Source organism: Ictalurus punctatus, chromosome 3 (genome assembly GCF_001660625.3).
Source record: "Ictalurus punctatus breed USDA103 chromosome 3, Coco_2.0, whole genome shotgun sequence".
Taxonomy (NCBI): domain Eukaryota; kingdom Metazoa; phylum Chordata; class Actinopteri; order Siluriformes; family Ictaluridae; genus Ictalurus; species Ictalurus punctatus.
In genome coordinates this window covers 27,000,015-27,022,859 of record NC_030418.2, presented here as the reverse complement: position 1 = coordinate 27,022,859, position 22,845 = coordinate 27,000,015, and the positions used below count along the sequence as shown (strand labels likewise).

Sequence of the window (22,845 nt, the reverse complement as noted above, 5' to 3'; positions counted from 1 at the left end):
CTGTTCTCACGGTCACCGTTTACTCCCTCTTGTCTGAAAGATCAATATTTACATCTATTTTCCATAGGGCAATTCTTCTCCTTCACATCTTTAATCAGTAAACCAAACAGAAAAAATCACTTCTAGCCGAAATATGCAGGGATTACTATTCATGTAGTTTGGATAGAGGTGCAGAGCGGAACGTTTTGTTTAGCAGTGCAGGAACAGTTAAATATTAAAAACAGATAATGAGTTTATTTGAAGTCAATTGAAATGGCACATTATGACATTCATTCAGGAAGATTTAGCATGTTTCTGATTGGCTTGCAGGGGTACATATTGGAGCACCTTTAAAAAATCCTCAGCAAATGCATATGACATCATGTAAGCATGTTGGAAGGTCACCATGATAATGATCATTGGCTGCATAATGGATAGACTTAGCGTGCTTCTAATTTTGTTTCTCCTTCATTATCGCACCACTAAGCAATATGACGAGGATATTAACATTAGTTTGAATTTTGTTAGCGATCAGAAAACTTGAGGCGAGCAACGAGAGGCGAGTGCTGAGAAGAGAATGCTGGATTCATTCTCATCACATCACCCTCCATCTGGCAGTGAAAAGAAAATGTTCTGCCTACTTTACACGTTTTTTTTTTTTTTTTTTTTTAAACTAATTTTAACTGTAGTGAAAACACTGAAATAAACTTATTATTAACAGTTTAAGTAGCACATGGTCACTTTAGCATAGAAAAAAACACACGATATATATTAATGTTGATTAAAACTTAAGCTTATTTTTAATAATTTTATTGGCAATTATAAAATATTAAATTATATTCATTGTCTCCACCTCATCTGGGTTTTTTTTCTTGCAACAGGACACTTTGTTGTGTTTTAACTGAAACATGGAATGTATTTTTTTTTTTTTTTTAAAAGAGAAGATCATTAGCATATTTCATAACATAACCTCCCTGACCTACAATCTTCTCCTTGTACCCGTAAGAAAGACATGCTTGTGATGGATGATCATCCATCATCACAGCTGGCAGATCATTTCTCTTTGGTGCCATGCAGTTATGCTCCAGCTCTGTACAGTAGATGCAGTCAGCAGACGAGCGTGTTTGCTGTAGGAGAGAGGACAGAGAGGCAGAAATGGGCATGTGGCAAGGCCATGGTGCAGTGAAGGAAGGAGCATCTGTGACATCTGTCCTGGGTGCCAACGCTACGCCTCAGTTTATAATGAAGGAACATGCTGGCATTTGGCACTGCTTTACATCCTGTTTATTAGAAGCCAGCCAGCAGGCTCTGGTGCACGCTTTAACAATTACACACTGGCAGTGATGGTGCTTTGATCACATCTGACATGCTTGTCCATCCTGCAGGTCTAAACATTTACACAAACTTCAAGTAGGAATATTTTATTATACACATATCGAATACTAATTATTCATCCAGAAAACATCATTTGCATGTGTGATTAATGCACAACAGTGAATATAATGTAAAGGATTTTATTATTTTAATAAACTTGTGAATAACTTGTGAAATCCCTCCTCAGTCTTAATCTTGACGGAGAAGCTGTAGTGTAGTGGAGGAACCGATTCCCTGAAACACCACACAGTTACCTGGAAGCCAGAAATGCAAGTATAATGAGATGTTACTGTATGTCAGTGGAATATACACTCAGTGACCAATTATTAAGTAACCCTACTACATATCTGTGTAGTTATATATTTACTGACGGTTGCTCATCTGTTGTTATGAACAGTTTGTCAGCCCTCCATTCATCCATCAGTGGATAAGGACCACCATAGGAGCAAGTTATGTGGGTGGTGTAACATTCCCAGCGCATCACTGACATGGTAGCGTGTGGTTCTGGTACAAGTGTATCAGATTCAACAGGATTTAAAAACCAGAAATCTTCTGCAGTCTGAAAGTGACACTAAATTCATACTAATTGCAAATTCCAAATGAACTATTCATATCTATCCCAACTGCACAGTTGTAGAGATCTCGATTTACATGCATGTTATGTGTAATCCGATACAAACTTATACATGAAGCAATGTTTAGTGTCACTGTTACCAGAACAATGAGGATCACATGAGTCCTGTCTGTACATTTAGTTTTTAGTCACCCTGGCTGTTTTTTTTTTTTTTTTTTTTTTTTTTTTAACAAGATTTACATTATTTCCATCACAACAAATACCTCATCCATGTGTAATTAAGGAACAGACAGCAAGAAGACTGCAGTAAAGTTGCTCAGCATTTCATATTTGGCCAACATTCAAAAGCAAGGACGCTGGACTTATTGAAAATAACATAAAATGCAGACACTATTTATCGGTATAATGCTTTTACTCATCTTTTAATGTTACCAATATTAAATTATATGGGAATAGCTGCACAAGAAATATAGGTTTAATTAAAGTTCATTATCCTTTTTTATGAAGTGCATGTTTTGCATCTTCTCTGAATGTCAGGCAAATAGCCTATCAAACGCTGAGTCAACTTTACTGAGGGCAATTCACGTCCTGAATCTGGCTCAAAATATTAGCTAGATGCCAATCCAACCGGACAATAATTTTAAATAGATTCAGATCTGTTACATGAACTGGATGATTTTGTTGCACGAGTGACTCATGCTCACAAAACAAACGAGCAAAGAGTCCAATAGTGATAGTAACGACACAAAAGATTTACATAGCTAATATTCTTCTATTAGCTGATCATTTTAAAAGGATTACCTACCTTTTTCAATCAATAGCAATTTAATTTGGATTGGACTCTGGCTTCATGGAAGGTGTTATCCAGATTGAGCTAGCAGACAGATTATTAATAGATTAATATGCTTCATGTAAATGTAGCTAATAATGAAGTGTAGAGAACAAAAGACAAGTGTGCATGGAAGAAAATGGGTGGACTAGCAAGCTCTTATTATTATCCTTCTAAGCTAATAGAGTCCCTAGTAAAGTGGCCAGAATGTTCAGTAACACTGCTGCACCTGATGAACTGATACCACACACACTACTGTGTTAGAGTGCTGTGCTGAGACTGAACCACCCAGAATGAACCATTATCTGCTCAGTGGTGGTCATGGTCAATTACAGCGATGCCTAGTCACAGCTCATTAAAAAAAAAAAAAACTAATTTTATTAAAAAAACACTCGTCTACATGATCAGAACTAAAAACTGGTCTCACCTCATACAGGATCAACTAGTCAGTGTTTTTGTTTGAATGGCGAGTCGATTAATAATCCCAAAGAGGCAGTGTAGACTCAGAAACAATGCAATAAATTGGAGCTTTACAGCATAAACATTTGTACCCTTAAAGTATTTTGCGCATAGAGGAACACCATTAAGGAACATAATAGGACCACAAAGACCACTGTTGTGCCTTTGAGGCTAATTTACATTGTATGTTGTGGAACAGCAATGTTGTATGTATGAAGATGCTGCATAATTAAGCTGTTGTACACTGCGCTTCTTGGGGATGTTTGCATGCAGCATACAGCCATTTAATAACTAACAAAGATAAGCGCATTCAAAAAATAATTAACTCTAACCTTTTAAAAGCACACACAAAAAAAGACTGTGATTGATTCTGTGAATTAACTGGAATGTTGTTCACAGCACTTGAAGTCCTCCAGAAATTGTTTTTGAAAAGTAATGAACTTTATTAGAGATATTTTGGCTATTATATATCTAACAATATACAGGGTACAACAGAACAAACTGTACTTTTGAGGCTGAATATCACCCCCCCCCCCCCCTTTCTTTCAATGAATTACAAGATTAAACAGAGCCATAAAAGATTATGACCCTGTTTGCTATCAGTGCCCACATAGCTAAGCGAGCTTGTAAGAAATCAACCATAATTGCTTGGTTCAAACTGTAGTAGGGATGAATTGATGCCGATACAAACATTTGATTCTATCTGATAATATGTGATGTACGCTGTCACACTAATGAACAGACGACATCCTGATAAAACATTATAAAACATCTTATGGAGTTTAAAGAGTATCTTTAATAGAGAGCGCAAAAGCAGTAATAGCAAGCGTGATCGTTAAAAATTAGTGCATGGTGCTGTGAATTGCAGGCACACTTAGTTATTTCCAAAAGTGAAGCAGTGAAGTGAGTGCAAGTGGCATGTTAGAGAGAGCACTTCAGTTCTGCAAGCACTGAGCACTCAGACATGTGCACTTCAAGTACACTTTACTCGTGAGGTGCACTGTTCAGCACCTTGCTGTCATTTTTAATGAAACTAAAGAATTATTAGAAACATGTTAACATGTTGACTGAAATGTTTAAAAATGATCTGTATACCAAACATATACAGTATAATGACTATAAGGGCGATATGATGAAAATCAAATTTTTCAAAGCCATTTCTATGATGCTTGATATATATAATGATGTATACCAATCAGCCATAACATTAAAACCACTGAGAGGTGAGGTGAATAACATTAATTATCTCGTTACAGTGGTGCCTTTTAAGGGGCATGATATATTAGGCAGCAGGTGAACAGTCAGTTCTCAAAATTGATGTGTTGGATGGAAGCAGGAAAAATGGGCAAGCGTAAGGATCTGAGCGACTTTGACAAGGGTCAAATTGTGATGGCTGGACGACTGGGTCAGAGCTTCTCCAAAACGGTAGGTCATGTGGGATGTTCCTCGTATGCAATGGTTATTACCTACCAAAAGTTTTCCAGGGTCATGGGCACCCAAGGCTCACTGGAAATGTTCTGCTGGGAAAACTTGGGTTGTAGCATTCATATGAATGTTACTTTGACCTGGACCACCTACCTAAACATGGTTGCAGACCAAGAACATCCCTTCATGGCAACAGTATTCCACAGTGGCAGTGGTCTCTTTCAGCAGTATAATGCGCCCTGCTACACTGCAAAAATTGTTCAGGAATGGTTTGAGGAACATTACAGAGACTTCAAGGTGTTGTCTTGGCTTCTAAATTCCCCAGATCTCAATCCGATTGAACATCTGTGGGATTTTGTGGACAAACCATGGTCTGATCCATGGAGGCCCCACCTCACAACTTACAGGACTTAAAGGATCTGCTGCTAACGTCTTGGTGCCAGATACCACAACACATCTTCAGAGGTCTTGTGGAGTCCATACCTTGACGGGTCAGAGCTGTTTAGGCGGCACAAGGGGAATCTACACGATATTAGGCAGGTGGTTTTAATGTTATGGCTGATCAGTCTATAGGTTTGGTCACAAACTCCCCATAATACAGTAGTGCTGCATTTATAAAACACCTGCTTGATTGTTTATTTAAAATGAAAAATAAATCTATTAAATTGTTTATATACAAACATTTTTATTCATAAATAAACAGTGAAAATGTTACAATTTTTTAAAGATCAAGTACAAAATTTTAACATCAAATCAGTTGCTTCCAGTCTGCTTGTAATTAAATTTTTAAAAACAACCACACAAAAAGATATCTCAATATCTTTTTCCTTCAATGTCGATATTATATTGTCACATTGTCCACCCCAATGACTATTAGTGGGCTTCAAGTTTAATATCCAGTTAAATAAGCATGAAGGCTTCTGCTAAATCCCTAATAAAGATCAGGGTGTCACATTAATTCTAACATCAGATTATTCCAAAATCAATTGAATGTACAGGTCTTTTGGAAGATTTCAAAGAAAGCCTTTATTGTCACGTATACATGTACAGTAGCGTGCAATTCTTTTCTGCACATATCCTAGCTTGTTAGGAAGCTGGGGTCAGCGATACAGCGCCGCTGGAGCAGAGAAGGCCAAGGGTCTCACTCAAAAGCCCAACAGTAGCAGCTTGGCAGTGCTGGAGCTTGAACTAATGACCTTCTGATCAGTAGCACAAAACCTTAGCTGCTGAACCAGCACTGCAATAACACTGCGATATCAAGCATTCTTGTTGGAGTAATAATAAAGTATATTCATGCAAGGATAGATAAATAAATAACACTACAAAATCTGGATTATAAGTGATGTATATGATATTGTGGCTTCACTGACCTGCTGAGGAACTTTTGACAGCTGTGTTCAGGTGTGCCTCGAGGCTGATCATCAGCACTGGTCTTCTGGAACGGACAGAAAGGACGTCTCTCTCCTCTGGCTGCCTCCACAGGAGCCTAATAACACACAGTAATCACTCTCACCAAGCTGCCAGTTGATGGTTTACTAGTATATAAAACAAGTTCTTCATTAGGATCAAATCATCTTGTTGCTCTGTGGCTTTTTAATCACTGTGCTCTTTTAATGTGGCAGCTGACGTGAAACCGTTCAGGTTCAGATGGCCAGTAACCTTCTCAACTACAAGGAACTGGGGTTGATACCACTCTTTCTCTAAAGATACAAAAAGTACAGAAACATAATACTTGAGCAAAAGTAAAGAGCTTTTAAGTAAAAATGGAAAGAGCTACTATAAACTTGTACTTAAGTGAAATGTCAAGTGTCCAGACAAGATAAACAAATCTGAGTCATGAGTAAAATGATTCAAACACTGACTGACTGCATGATAAATGACAGAATCTTGGGCATAACTAAAACGATTTACTGACTACAATACTGATTGGCTTAATGACCATTCAGGGAGTCTTGTTCATGACTGAAAAGATTCACTGACTCCAATACTGATTCAGTAAATGACAATTGAGTGGATCCCAGTCATGACTGAAAAGAATTCTGAAAAGATGGCTCATGGAGTGCACAAAAGTAGGCTCGGCATGCACACAACTACAACTCACAAAATATACAGATAAACATTTATCCTGACTCTATACATGAAAGGAACGACTCTGTGCATGGCAATGATGGTCATAGATTCACTGACCTTAGTGACATATCATTCTAAACATATCTAATGTTAACTTTTACAAGCAGAAAGGTGAGCAGCTAAGGGTTAAAGGTATTGCAAATTGGCCAAAACTGGGACTTGCATTCTGGTCATTAGTACAGAAACTTAATTGCTGTGATAATGCTTGGCTACTTTTTCTCTCTCTCTCAGTCGCTTTTCACACCAGCTGGCAAAAAGACATAGATATTCTGCCCAACGTGTGAGGTATTTTTATTTTTTTGCCACGCACTGATGCATTGATGTTTTGCCAACCCCATCCCTCAACAGCAGGATAAATCATTGAAAGAAAGGAACATTTACCAAATTCACACTAGTAGGCAACAAGAGAAATAAAAACATGGCAAGCAAAGCAATTTCATGGATAAACTATTCATCTGAGCTGGAATCGATGAGCATTTTTATTACAATATAATACCAAAAACATTTTCTCCTTCCTCAAAACCAGAACTTGTTCCTGAATGAAAAATCGCATTCACACACATCCAGTTAGAGATGGGACAATTTAAGGAGTCTCAGTCTGTGTGTGTGTGTAGTGCTACAATTATCTTTGGTTTCCAGAACAAATCCCTGTTTTGATTTTGCCAAATGTGCTGTGCTCCCATTGTGTCAATAAGGTAGAGAGTGGCAGTGCTCCCCTGCAAGCAGATGGTGTCATTGTATCACTGTCAAACATATGAATTCTTAGTCAGGTTGAATTAATTGACTGTTCAATCATGACATACTCGCATCTGGGTTTTTTGGATTATCGAACAGCCCTGGGTCCTCCAACTAACGACTGAATGGGAACTTAAAAAAAAAAAAAAAAAGAACACTATAATCCATTTCATTTAGACTCGCTTTTTAGACTTGCCTGTGGAACAGATCATGAATAGGAGTCACATATAAAAGAATTACCAATACACATAGTGGATATAAGCTTATTGAGCATGACTGTGACCAAAAACCTCCCAGCTGAGCTCTTATGGTGGATATAAAAAGTCTACACACCCTTTTAAAAGTGCAGGTTTTTGTGGTTTATCAATAAATCAAGTCAGGGCATCTTTTCCAACTGTAATGCGATATAACAATCAACAAACTTACAGCAACCTGCATTAGGCTGCATAAGTGTGCACATACTTTTATAATGGGTCATGTGACTGTGCTCAGGATGAACCCATCAGATTCAATCTCATGTTCAAGAGTAATTACCATACATCTCTCATCAATGAAGTTATTCTGATTAACCCCAAATAAAGATCAGCTGTTTCTGTAAGATTTTCGTGACATCTTTTTGGTTTCATATGACTGCTGAAGTCATGGTCCACAAACAGCCTACAAAGCATGTACAGGTTCTCATTGTCAAAAGATATCAATAAGGACAGGGGTGCAAAATAATTTCCAAAACATTATATACCATGGAGCACAGTGAATACCATCATCAACAAGTGGAGAAAATGGGGCACCACAGTGGCATTACTATCCATCCATCCATTTTCCAGACCATTCATCCTGCACAGGGTCACGCGGAGCCTGAAGCCTATCAAAGGAAACTCAGGGCACAAGGTGGGGGACAACCTGGACAGGGTGCCAACCCATCACAGGGCACAATCGAACAAACATTCATACACTATACACAATTTGGAAATGCTAATCAGCCTACAACGCATGTCTTTGGACTTGGGGAGGAAACTGGAGGACCCAGAGGAAAACCCGAAGTATGGGGAGAACGTGCAAGCGCTGCGCATGCAGGGTGGAGGAGGGATTCGATCCCCTAACCATGCAGGTGTGAGGCAAATGTGCCCACCAGTGGCATTACCAAAATTATCAAGATGAAACATATCAGGAATCTGTCAGGAGACCTATAGCAACATTAAAGTAGCTGCAGGAATATCTGGCAAGTACTGGTCACTCCCTGGATCTCTTATATTCTTCACATGTCTGGGCTATGGTAGGGTGGCTAGACTAGCCCGCCTAAATCACCCCCAAACCATGCGGCAAAACATGTCATGGTCTGATGAGTACAAGGTAGAACTTCTCGAATAATTCTAAATGATATGTATGTTTGTTAAACCAGACAGTTTAACACTTGAAGAACACTATACCTGTGGTGAAGCATGGTGGTGGCTGCATCATATTATGGTGCTGCTTCTCTTCAGCTGGGACTGGGGCTTTAGTCAAGATACAGGGAATCATGGATAGCTCCAAATTCCAACCTATTGTGGCACAAAACTTGTAGGCCTCTATTAAACAGCTGAAGATGGAGAAACATTTCACCTTCCAGCACGATAACGATGCAAAGCACAAATCCAAGCCAACCAAGCAATGGCTTCAGAAGAAGAAGATCAACGGTTTGGAATGGCCCTATTGAAACATTATGGATGTTGAATACCTGTGGAATGGCTTGAAGAGGGTTGTGCACAGAAGAGCCCCTTGCAATTTGATATATCTGGAGCATTTGTTCAAGGAAGAGTGGAATAAAATCGCCAAATCAAGATGTGCTAAGTTGTTAGACTCTTATCCAAAACTGCGCTGTATTACAAGCAAAGGCTGCTTTGGCAGAGTAAAATGGTTTCCTTATTTTTTTTTTTTTTTTAAATCACAAAAACCTGCAATTTTAACACAGGTATGTAGACATTTTATATGTACTGTATAGTGAAAACTTGCTCAGTTCCAGTTCATCATTGTTAAACCTGCTGGTATGGAACTGAGGACCAGTCAACTTCTTTTTTTTTCATCATGGTAAGTACTTAGTATTTATTAGAGAAGTATGTACTAATTACCTGCAATTACTGGCACTTTGCAAAGTATAACTGTGTTATAATGACCAGATTTGTACAGCAGTATGTGGTGTCACATTTCCATAATTACTGCTGCTTAGCCCTCTGTTCAGTGGTGTGTGTGCGTGTGTGCTCGCAGTGTGTGGCACTTGTGCAGCCTTGCAGCTCTGTGGATCCATCATCATCATCATCATCATCATCATCATTATTATTATTATTATTATTTAGTACCTTACAACTTGGTGTATACTTAGAAATCCTTAAACTTTGTGATGGTGATGATGTTACTGGGATGAATCCATTAAACCAAATAGAGGCCGCGAAATTCTACCAAACTGACACATCTTGTTCTTTAAAGTAAATCGAACTTTTTCCACATGGAGAGTCTGCGCTAATTCACCAAGCTACAAATTAACTGCAGGAGCATCTTTCTTTTTCCAGAAAAGAAGTATACATTTTTTAGCTATTAGGTGGGCATTGGGCAACAGTTATCCAACAAGAATAAAAAGTAAGATGTGTCATTCTTTAATTAATATAAAAATGTAATCATGGGCAAATTGCTGTGGTATAAGAGAAATAAAACCCTTTGGGACATGCTGTTTTTTTGAAAACATTCATGGTGATAACAGTAACTCTGCTACACGTCATGCCACATCACTCCACCCTGTTCTTTAATATTTTCCTTTTACAGCACCCGCTGTGTTTTATTTCTTAGTTGTTAAAATCAATATACAAATCAAACAGAACAGGTTAAAAAATAGTTCTGCCATAGTTATGGAGCTCCTATATCTGACTACATAATTGTGAAACCGATGGAAATTGTTGTTGGTGGAAAAATGGTACGAGTCCATTACAAGACACCATAAAGGTACGAGACGCCATAAAGTAAACTGAGTAAAATATGTGATAAAAGCTGTTGTGGTGGGAGGCTGAGAGATGAGTCACTGCTGGTCTGTTTTCTAGCAGGGAGAGTAAACAGTAGGGCTTCCTTCACTTCCAGTCCTCCTGCCATTCACACACATACACTAAGCACCCAGAACATGTGCCACCTGGCTCTTGTGCTCTGAGAGAAGCTTCTGGCAAATGCAGCATGAGTGACAGCAGCATCCATTCTACCCCTGCAATACTAATGATATGACTTCACAACGCCAAATAAACAGATGCTGTGCAAACACGGCCTGCAGCTCTGAGCTCGACACAGCTGATAAAAAATGCCCGCAAGCCTTGAGGAAGATGAGTCTCACTTTTAAAACAACACAGAGAAAATTATGAATCATATCTTAACTCATGAGTGATAGACCTTTGCAGTGAAACAGATCCAAGTTGATTTTTAAAGTAGATTTGGGTTTATTTTCATATAACAATGATAGTGTGTCAAAAACTGGTTGCTCAAACAACCTAAAGTAATTCTACTAAGATATTCACAGTTATCCAGGTGATAAAATGAAATAGTCTAGTTGCAGTCAGTCCATTTTAATCAGGGTTATTGTTGTTAAATTATTTTATAAACTGATATAAATCATTACAGTCCCCTCTGAAACTATTGGAATGGTAAGGCCAACTCATTTGTTTGTGCTATACATCAAAGACATTTGGGTCTGAGATCAACACATGGACATGAGACAAGACTTTAGGATTTCAGCTCTTATTTCTTAGGATTTACATTTAGATGTGTTAAACAACCGTTTGTATCAGACCACCCAATTTTTAGGAGTACAAAAGTATAGGAACAGATAACTCTTGAAGTAATACAAAGTAAATAACACTTCATATTTGGATACCCTTGAATACCCTTGCTTGCATTAACTATATCAAACCTGTGACTCATTGACATGACCCAATTGTTGGTTTCTTCTTCTGGATGCTTTTCCTAGCTTTTACCGCAGCCTCTTTCAGTTGTTGTTTGTTTTGGGGTGTTTCACCATTCAGTCTCCTCTTCAGGAGGTGAAAGGCATATTCAGCTGGGTTAAGGTCTGGTGATTGACTAGGACAGTCTAAAACCTTCTACTTTCCTCCCTGATAAAGTCCTTTGTAGAGTTGGTAGTATGTTCTGGATCATTGTCTTGCTGCATGGACAAGTTCCTCATTTTCATTTGGATGCATTTCTCTGTAAATTGGCACACAAAATGTTCCTGTAAACTTCTAAATTCATTCTGCTGCTACCATCATTGTGGTAAACATACCAGTGATTTTATTTTCCCTCTTTTCTCAGCTTCAAAATGACTTGGTTTTCTCCTATAGACAGCTCTCTGATCTTCATGTTGACATCCTTTTTAACAACAAATGCAGTCTTCACAGGGGAAACTGAAGGCTAAAACCAAGAGTAGATGTTCAGTGCTATTTATTGTTTAAACAATCAGTCTAACAAGACACACCTGATAACAAGAAACACCCATCACATGTTCCAATATTTTTGCTCACCTACAAATTGGGTGGTCTGATACAAAATGTGCTATGTTCTATGTCATTTAACACCTCTACATATAAATACCAGGGAATAATAACCGAAATTCTCAACTCTCTTCTCATATTCATCTCTTGATCTCAAACCCAAATGTCTTCAGTCTACAGCAAAAACAAATGAATCAGCCTCGCCGTTCCAGTAGTTTCAGATGGGACTGTACATAAAAAATAAAACCTTTCTTGGGAAAATTTAGCTTGTTGCTCCATTCTGCTCATCTATCATGTCACCAATTCTCATAAATTGATTCAGTAATATAACATGGTAGGAATAAAACACTTGGGGACATGCTGGAAAATAATCAACAGTGGGGCGGAGTGATGCAACCTGATTCAAAAAGGAGTTACTGTTGGCACCCCAAAGTTGATTATTTTCCAATAACAGAACATGTTACATTCCTCTTACATCATAGCAATTTTGCAAACGATAACAATTTTTTACATTTATTAAAGAATATCACATTATAATTTTTTATCCATATATTGTCATGCCTAATGTTCTGAAACACCTGCAAAACAAGTTAGTTCCTGTTATCACTTACAGCTATATATAGTCTTTCTCTCACCAGCCTGTCTTCTTCTCTCTCTTGAAGTTAATAAGACAAATTGCCTGTCAGGTTATAGAGAAAAGCTGTCAGTCCAGAAGATTTTACAGCTTTACCTTTAACTGTTACAAAGTGCCGACACTGGAGACTCCTTCCACAAATGCCACCTAAACGTCTCCGCAAAGTATAAACCTATTAGAAAAAGAACATTATTATAAACCTGTGATTTGTCTTGCAGTTGGCACTACCATTAAAAGACCTTCTGACCAGTCAGGATTGAGAATCCAACAGCACCGTGCTATTGTCATGTCAATGGCAGAATCGGTGTTACACGGCATTTCCCAGAGCACAACGTCGCCTACAAACACGGCCACCGCAAACTACAACACTCAACACCCCCAAACTCTTACAGCGTCCCAATATGTTTACTTACACTAAGCACTAAAATTATGTACTCTTTTTGTGAAGAAATGTGCATACCTTTGAGTGTGTAGTAAAAAAGTATGCATGTTCTGGGATATAGTAACATGTAATTCATGTAACAGAAGAGAACATTGTTGCCTAGTTACGTGTACTGTGACCGTAAACAAACTCCTCATTTAGTTTTCCACATTTCATTTACACCTTTCTAAAATGCATTCTCTAACAAACGTCCTCGCACAAAGAGTAATATTAGGTGAAAAAGTGTCCATGGATCAACACTTCGAGCCATGTACCTCTGGGACACTCATTTCAACATACTATGATTTGGGACACACTAATTCTGATCTCGGATGCTATTTATGCAAATTGGGATGCGGCATTTGTCACATTCACAGTCACCATTATACTAATCACCTGCACCTGTACATAATCACAATATTTAAGGACCTACTCACCACCACCACCACATCATTGTGAAATGTACATGCTGTGTGTTTGTTTCCAGTCCATACCAAGCCTTTGTATTTAGCTATTTTGGTTTTGATCTGTTTTCTGGTTTTTGAATCTTGCTTTTCCTAGTTTATGTTGTTCGATCACCTGAACAATGTCTGTTTTCTGTTCCTGATTTTTGCTAAACTTATTAGAATTGATGCAAGCTTTCTTAATAAAGCTTTTGCATATGTGCACTTGTGTCCGTCCCTGCCACCATACACGTATAAATAATATAATTGAAGATGTTGCTGAGTACATCTAGGACAGTGTATTTAGTATTCGGCCATAAAATCCAACTTGGTGTAAAGGACAATTGCGTTTTTTTTGTTTGTTTGTTTTTTTTAAAGTAGTTTTGTAGTTCTAATTTGGTAATTTGGTCCCAAACACTACAATGATTAAATCAGCTTTAGCTATTACTAAGTCTGTATTCACTGCATGTGAGTAATTATATAACTCTCAGATGTAATTTGAGGTCAGATTTTAGATGGCAACGCTTAATTCAAGTGTGGTTTTCAGTTATCTTGACTTGCTAGTACTACTCGATCAACTGCAGTGCCTTGCAAAAGTATTCACCCCCTTCAACTTTACCACATTTTATAGTGTGACAACCTGAAATGGACTTGATTGGAATTATATGTCAGGAAACGACACGGAAAAAGTCTATATTTTGTTCAATAATTTACAAATAAAAATGTAGAAATAAGTAAGCATAAGTTAACTTAAGCATAAGCTAACTTGCCATTGGGAGCAACTTAGGGTTCAATGTCTTACCCAAGGACACTTTGGCATGTGGAGGCATGTGGAGTCATGTGGGCCAGGAATTGAACCACCAACCCTACGATTAGTGGACAACCCGCTCTTCCACCTGAGCCACAGCAGCCCACTGTTCCCTAATTGGAAATGACATCATATATTCTGAAGCCTCTCAATTCTAAAAAAAAATGACAGACGAACTCAAACTTTATATACAAATGTCAGCAGCTTCTTATCGCTGTTGTAGCTCTCAAATGATTACTTTCGATAGCATTATTTTGAAGTTTGTTTGACGTTCTATATATGGTTTGTTGGAGTCAAATGACTATTAAATGTTTAATAATTAAAAAATTCATGTTGCCGGAAATTGAGTCATCAGTGCCCCGATGTTTAGTGATCCAGGGTTCTCACTAGTGTCCGAACACCTGTACACAATATACTGATTCACGACCTAGGGAGCTGATTGAGACACACCAATTGTAACTGTAGAACATAGCATGTCCAAATCTGCAAGAAAGTTGAGATTAGGGCAGAGGTTTACCTTCTGACAGGACAATGATCATAAGTACAATGCAAAAGCTCCACTGGAGTGGTTCAAAACCGGGAAGTGTTAGTATGGCCCAGATCACTGACTGAGGATTTAAATAGGCAAAAATATCAGCATCCAGATGTGCAAAGCTGATAGAAACATATTCCAGAGGACTTGCAGCTGGAACTGCAGCCAAAGCTTTTTTCTACAAAGTATTTACCCATGGAGGTGAATATTTATGCAACCAATACATGTCTACTTTGTTGTTTAATTAACCTTTGCGTCACAGTACAAGTGTTTTTCACCTTCAAATGTTAGACATATTACATAAATCATATGGTTGTTCCATGTGTACTGAGAAAAATGTTTCTCCTGCTTTCAGATACTCACCAGGCCTTGAGGTAGCAGCAGGCTGTTGATGAGTGGCGCTGATTGTCACATCTAGCAGGTAAGATTACTTCTCTGCTCTGGTTTCATCAGCCCCCAGTCCTTTATACACACTGCAGTGAATCTGCAACACAGACAACTCATATGTTAGACAAACAGGGCATTTAAACATGCAGTCCCAGAAAGAGATAACTGACTCTCAGCAGCGGGAGCCAAGACACAGAGGCTGATGCAGCTGTTTGCTATCTGATATGAATTGCAGCCTGAGGGGAAGCTAAATGAAGCAGCGAGGTATGATGATGAAGTGAATATGGAGGCGCAGTTCATTACATGTTACCGTCTGTACCGCTGACACTCTCGCTTGTTAACACACATTCAGCAAAAAACTGCTTCATCTGATGCCTATCATTTCTGAAGGATTGTTTCTCAACTGTTTAAGTCTGCAGGCACAAGACAGAAGGTGCTTATGATCAGGTGTTAGACATCTAGATGCTTTGTCGAAAAGGAGATTTATTTTTGATGTAATTGCACACATTTCTGCCTAGACTGGACTGGAGATGTGAGGCAAACATGCTAATCATTAAACCAACGTTCACAGTATGCCATTGTAGAAAAATAATCAACAGTAGTCTAGTGTGATGCAACCCAGCTTCAGTGGAGATACAGTTATCACCCCAGTGTTGATTATTTTCCTGTAAAAACACATCCTGATGTCGGGGCATGGTGGCTTAGTGATTAGCACACTTCCAGGCCTCACTCCCCCAGGGTTGAGGGTTTGATTCCTGCTGTGGCCCTGTGTGTGTGGAGTTTGCATGCTTCCTCTCAAGGTTTCTTCCTCATATTATCTTAGGGAGTTTTTCCTCGCCACCATCGCCACCGGCTTGCTCAATAGGGATAAATTCACTCACTTAAAATCTGTATCCATGTGTTTATATATTTCTGTGAAGCTGCTTTGAAACAATGTCCATTGTTAAAAGCGCTAAACAAATAAAATTGAATTGAACTGAATTCTGATCAGAACTGACCAATCGTCAGCACTGTGATATAATCTCTTATAAAATGTCTACAAGTTTCTATAGATAACTTTAAAACAGCATTGCATTCATGTGTTCATCCTTTAAAAAAAAAACTACTGTATAAGGAAAGCAAATTTAGCTCTGAACTGTACACCAGCCTTGTTTAGGTGTTTAGATCCGCACTGCATGAGTTTCCACTTCACACTATAAGGTTATTATCTGGGAGTAATTACCTAAAATAAGACCCCATTTCAAATGGCTGCATATACAACACACTCCACATTATTCACACTTCACAGCCATAAACATATGAATGTGAACATAAAAGAGGGTCAGATTTGCTCTCTTGAAACTTAAGTGTTTTAAGCCCTTAACATTTAATTGTGTGTTTGTTAGCCTGCTGTGTTTAAAACCATCTGAAACCAATTTTCAAATCAACATGCAGCATTTCCAGAGCCGCACCACTGAGCACTCATCAGTGTGTAAAAAGGTACTGCTGATGATGAGACTATATGAAGAGAAAGCATCTTTGTTTGAACCCCCCCCAAAGCTTTCAGTTCCTAACGCGATTCAAATGAGTGTAAATAAAAATAAAAATAAAAAAAGGCTTTCACAGCATCATACTCTAGATTATTGTATATTCTTAGACGAATATATGTTATATAAATATTTTTATGGATTTGCAATATCTTGAATTGAAGCCTTATTTTTTTCTTCACAGACTTCTGCAGTTATTATTTTTCTGTTTTCTATTTTCACAGGTGCTGGAAATGTACTGAATTATTGAAACTCATTATGCGTGTGTATAATAAAGGGAGTTCTGATGCATTCAGTCAAAAGGTGTGTATGAAAAAGCTGACGCACAGGCCATGGGTGAGTGTATTATCAGATATGCGATGTCCTTCTACCTTTGTGCTTCATAATAAAGGTTTGAGGACCCTTCTTGGCATTGTGCAAAATGCTTTTATTCAAATTGCACTCTCCTTTTCCTAAATGATGGCCGACTCCATCATCATAAACAACGGCTCGTTTTTTGTTTTGTTTTGTTTTGTTTTGTTGTTATTTTCCCTCCCTCAACAAGATGGAAATGCCACTGTTATGTGACAGCAAATTGGATTTTCTGTTTGTGAATTAGGCTTGCTCTTTAGATGAGCACATCAAGAATTAATCTGTTCTTGTCATTATAAATGCATTTACTCCTGCGCCAGAGCAACAAATATGATTGCACGCTGGATTGGGCGCATGTTTGTGGTCATGCAGAAGTTTCACGCAGAAAACTTGAATAATTTACAAAGAAAAGACTTCATTAATTTTCAGCCTGGTTGAATGAGGTACTGTAGAAAAATGTGAAGTTAGTGAAATGTGTATCTGAGTGGGAGAGAATATAGTCATGCACATGCCTGTAATGAGAAATCTACATCTCTGCTCCTGATCAGAAAGAGGCTATGCGAGACACTGAACACAAGTGCGAGTTTCTTCAGCTGTGAGGAAATAATTGGGCGGCCTTTTCACTAAGTCCTTTTCCTTCAACTGCATGTAATGTTATGGGAAGCATATGTAAACTGGGCTACGTGCAGCCGCGTTTAACATGTGGGGGGCGAGCAAGAAAAGCCAGCATGGAGGACACAGTGCTGGTAGAAATATTAGTGAATGAATATGATGTACATAAAATCAGAGATATTTGATTATGGAACAGAAAGTGTTCTCCTCACCAGAATTAGGATAAATATTGAGAAATCAGTCTTCCTTTTCTCCAAGACATATGAAGCACACAGGGTGCTGAATACCCAGAGGAAAGTCTGGTATTTACATTTATGGCAATTGGCAGACACCTTTATCCAGAACAACTTACATTTCTCATTTATACAACTGAGCAGTTGAGAGTTAAAGACCTTGCTCAAGGTCTTAGCTGTGGCAGTGCTGGGATTTGAACTCATGACCTTCCAAGTGCTACTCCAATGTCTTAACCACTGATCTACAACTGCCACATTTAGGGCTGCTGGGAAATGCTTTTATACTCCAAAAAAAAGTTTTTTTTTATTTTTTATGAATCACTATGAATCACTCACAATTGTGAAAAGAAAATGCCAAAAAGCTTATGTCTCTGTTTTTGAAGACCCAATTTGTGTGATTTGTCATTTATTATATTTCAATAATTTTCAGTCATTGTTAAATTCCTCACTGTTTTGTAATTGTTGCATCTGGACCTGCTTTGTGAAAAATCATGTCAGCACACGATGCTACTAATATGCCTCAATGTTGGTTAATTCCAAAGAAACAGAAAGCATTAAAAGAGTGATCTGCCCTCTCCCTCATACTGTACACTAGCAGACCAAGCAGACGCCGACAATTGGCTAGTGTCGCTCTGATTGACAGGAGAGAAAGTAGCACCTAAAAAGAGAGCATGGCCAATCTTGGACTCCTGGCCACGGATGGCTGTGCCATCACTGCGATTCGAACTCATGCTCCTAATGATAGGACAAATGCTAATCTTTGTTGTTAATAACAAACTTAAGCTTGTACAGTCAGAAGACAGAAGCAGTAATGGTGTTGTTATGATTACAGTATGTGTTTTTTGTGAGCAAAAAGGTATTCTATCCACAGCATTTTTTGTAGGTGAAATCACAAAAAAACACCTGAGTATGGAGAACATGAGCAGTTGGAGAGCTGGAGTTAAAATCACCTAGTGCGAAAGCGGCTATAGGTGAGAATGCTTACTTCAAATTAGCACACTGGCAGCCATGTAAAGGTCAAAATGTCCCGACCACAAGATGTATTTCACAGCACACTATTAACAAGCCCCTATCTGAATGTATATGTCACAATAAACTTATACCAGAATTCATTACTGAGAAACTTTGAAGTGAGCATATCTGAAACATTTCGAATCACAAAGGACTTGAATGAACTTCTTCCCTGTTTGTAGATTACAGATCAATCTGGTGATTTTGTGGTCTGATTTGGCCTTTACCGCATACATAATAATCTGTAATAGTGTTACTGATTAGAGCAAAACATCTGACAGCTAAAATCTGTTGAAATTATTTAAGCGTTTGTCACTCTAGGCGATTTCATGATTGCGGTGCCATTTAGTCCTCCTGAAAGTTTTGTTTCGTTTCTCAACATTAACTCTAAGAAAGGCACATCTCAAGCAACAATCTCTCAAAGCTGACGATAACTGAAGAGGTGTAACAGGGGTGAAAGTAACAGAATTCAGTTCAGTTCAGTTTTATTTGTATAGCACTTTTAGCAATGGACATTGTCACAAAGCAGCTTTACAGAAATATGTAAATTCAGGATATAAAATATATATGTTTAAATGTATCCCTAATGAACAAGCCAGAGGTGATGGCAGCAAGGAAAACTCATGAGACGATATGAGGAACCAGACTCAAAAGGGAACAAGATCCTGATCTTGGTTCAAAATACAATAGAAACCCTAACAGAATTTGTAATGGTTTAAATAGTTATAATGGGAGTTGTATAGGTTTTAATGGAAGCTGTAATGGTCCCTGTGCATCTCTACTGGTAACTTGCCTTCTATTTGTTGCATGTGGTTTGTAATGGTATTTGTAGTGGAAACCATTATAATGTCTGTGACTATGTACGTTCAAATGATTTAATTAAATTGTTTTTTAAAGCGATCATTTATTTTCAACCTATAATTTTCATAACAGGGTTGTATTTCAAGATCACTGAAATTAAAGAGATAAAAAAAAACAAGAATATTAGAATTTTGCCTACCCATGATCTTCAGGAAATTCAGATGATGCCACTTCCTGTTGAACATGTGACTTCAAATATTTCATGGGGGGCACTCTATTTCATAGGTGTAACAGGGCTGAGTGAATGTTTTTCATAAAGTACCATAAATGATTCATGGAAAGGGATGATTCAAGCATGAGGTGTTAAATACATTCAGACATTAATGCAAAAAAACAAGTATTTTAATTATTATATTTCATAGTAAAGCGTACCTATAGTGAGCTAGAGTGATTTATTATTATTTTCTCTGAAATGTGCACATAGGTTGTTGTGTTTAAAATGTCCTTTCCTTTTAATTTACATACATACTTATAAATGTAATACCAGTGGGACACAAATGGCTCTCAAATCAAGGAATAACACAGCTAATCTGATAAGTACATGAATATTGATGAAGGCCATGCAGGTGTTCATATGTGTCCTGACTTGTTCTCTGAGCCTTTTAATAAGCTAGCGGTATCATAAAATAAGGCTTGGCTCGATCACTACCGCCTACTCCAACAGAGAAGAATGCCCTATAGATTTATCTCATCTCTTTTACTACCTCATCCTCAAATCATAAATTCTGTATGTGATGATAACTTATTTCTCACCCCTGAGGAATCGTATCGCACAAAGTTTAATACCCTGCACATAACCTACAGTAAGACTTAATGTGCTCCTCCCTGGCAAATCCTGACTAGAAGGAAAAAAAATCTGCTGTAAGCCAACATTTACCAAAACCACTGAGCAGCTTCTTCTTTGTACATTTCTCCTTTTTTGTTTTCCCTTTAAAAGCCAGTGAATACGCCTCTTAAGTGCATGCATGTTTTAGCATTTCTCATTGTCTTGTTATAGAAGACGTGCCTCAGTTGGGTAGCAGAACTCCTGCAAGATAATTAAAGGAAGTGTTAATTACAAAATGCTCAAAGCCTTCGTTCCCAAGGCCACCTTTCCACTTGAGATCATAACTAGTCCCTCGAGACTTTCAGTCATGTGTGTAATTAATGTGTACGCCCCATCCCGCAAGCCAACAACATCGCAAATAACGCTTCACCTTCGAGCGAACCCCATGCAAAGTATCTGCGATGCAGTTAAAAGCCTTATTAATTGTGTTGTTACAAAAAAGCATTAAAAGATTTCCCAGCACACTCAGTTTATCATGTGCTCAAATCGTGTTTTAAAATTCGATTTATTATTGTGATGGTGCACAGACTTGTTCACTTTCACCGGCCAGATGTTTCCTGTCATCATCTTGGGTTACGCTCATGTATCTCTGCATCACATTTATGTATTGGATTTCTTTCCACTTAGCCTTGACCTCATGTGTTCAGTGATGTCCAAATGCACTAGCAATTCACTGCCACAGTCAATCTAAACAAATAGGCAGTAAATATGTTGATTTGTGTAAAGACAATTATTTCCAATGAACTGTTTTTCCTCACCCCAAATTACACCTCACTCTCTCTGTCTGTAAATACTACCACTTTACTACCACTCTAAACCAAGGCGGCAAAATACGCTTCCTATGTATCAGGTACTTTACAGTTAAAATAGTCATATGTCAAATATAGAAAACTTTTTTTTTTTGAAGTGTGTCTTGATGGGACATTTCAACCACAACAAAAATGTACATTTGGCATCCAAAGTAATAACACTTTAATTCTAGGATTTTTTTTTCCATTTATTTGAAATACCATGTACTATATTTCAGCAATCTGCTTAACGAAATAAAAAGTTCCAGCCTCATTCAAGCTGTTTTAAAAAAGCAAAACATCCCAAAACATCCAATCTACTTTAATCGTGCTGCACAAAAACGAATGTTTGTTTGATCAGAGCCTCTTTTTTTTTTTTTTTTTTTTTTTTTTTTTACACAGAGAAGTAATAATCTTTTAAGTAAGCCTCTATCAATTCTTTAGGAGTGCCAAGGAACGCATGTTATATCATGTCATATGAAACCAAAATGTTATATATTAAATGTTTTGAGACATTAATCTCTAACACAAGCTTTAACCTCCCCTAAACCACTTCTAGTGATTCATTTTCTTTTCATATCTTCTTTTATGCCTGCTTTCCTTTAAACAGTTCAGATACATCTGTTATACAACTGATATTTTTAAAGCCACATCACTTGTTTTGCGACAAAGCCACTTTGATTTTATGCAATATTATCTAATGATCTCATAATGAAGCCTAGAAAAAGCATGTTTTATTTCTATTAATAATGCGAGACGTCTTTGCATTTGTCTTTAGTAAGGTTCAAACATTCAGTGTGGAGATTATTATGAAATATAAAATATTAGACTTAAAAACAATTTAAAGAGAAAGGATTAAACTATATTGTACAACACTTATTATGAACCACTCTTCGAAGAAAAACTGTCTATTTTAAAGGTGTATTTATTGACTGTCATGGATATCCTGGAGGGGTATCGGGACTACAGTCCCAGCAGCCACTGCACCACACCTGCATGTCACATGACCACCTGCACCTGAACTTCATTCTTGTTAACGAGCACTTATGGGTATTTATAGCCACAGTTTGCACTACACTGGTTGTCTTGCGTTTGTCTTTCTCTGCCCTCGTTTTTGTCACAGGGTTCACGGTCTTTGTTTCATGGTTTTTCTTTGCCTTAGTATTTTGCCACGTGTTCATAGCTTCTTTTGTATTTATTTTCATTGTTATTAAACTCTTTATCTGCACTTGCTTCCATCTCCGCCTCTAAAATCGTGACACTGACACAGGAGTCTTAGTGATTCTTTTTATGACTTGAAAGGTACTTTCACACCTATTAGTCCATTTTCAAAGACCAAATTAGAAGAAAATCTATATTTTCTGCTTGTTTACTATTTGGTTTCATGCAAATATACAAATCAAAAAAGCACAAA

General features: G+C 37.8%; 1 long non-coding RNA gene across 1 annotated transcript; it reads right to left on the bottom strand.

Moving 5' to 3' along the window:
• Positions 1 to 5,350: 5,350 nt before the first annotated feature.
• LOC128632742 (uncharacterized) lies at positions 5,351 to 13,128 on the bottom strand. Its single transcript, XR_008396317.1, has 4 exons — positions 13,093 to 13,128; positions 12,729 to 12,804; positions 6,011 to 6,126; positions 5,351 to 5,888 (listed from the first exon to the last, which is right to left on the bottom strand). It is a non-coding gene; the product is annotated as an uncharacterized LOC128632742 (long non-coding RNA).
• Between the last annotated feature and the right edge of the window lie 9,717 nt (positions 13,129 to 22,845).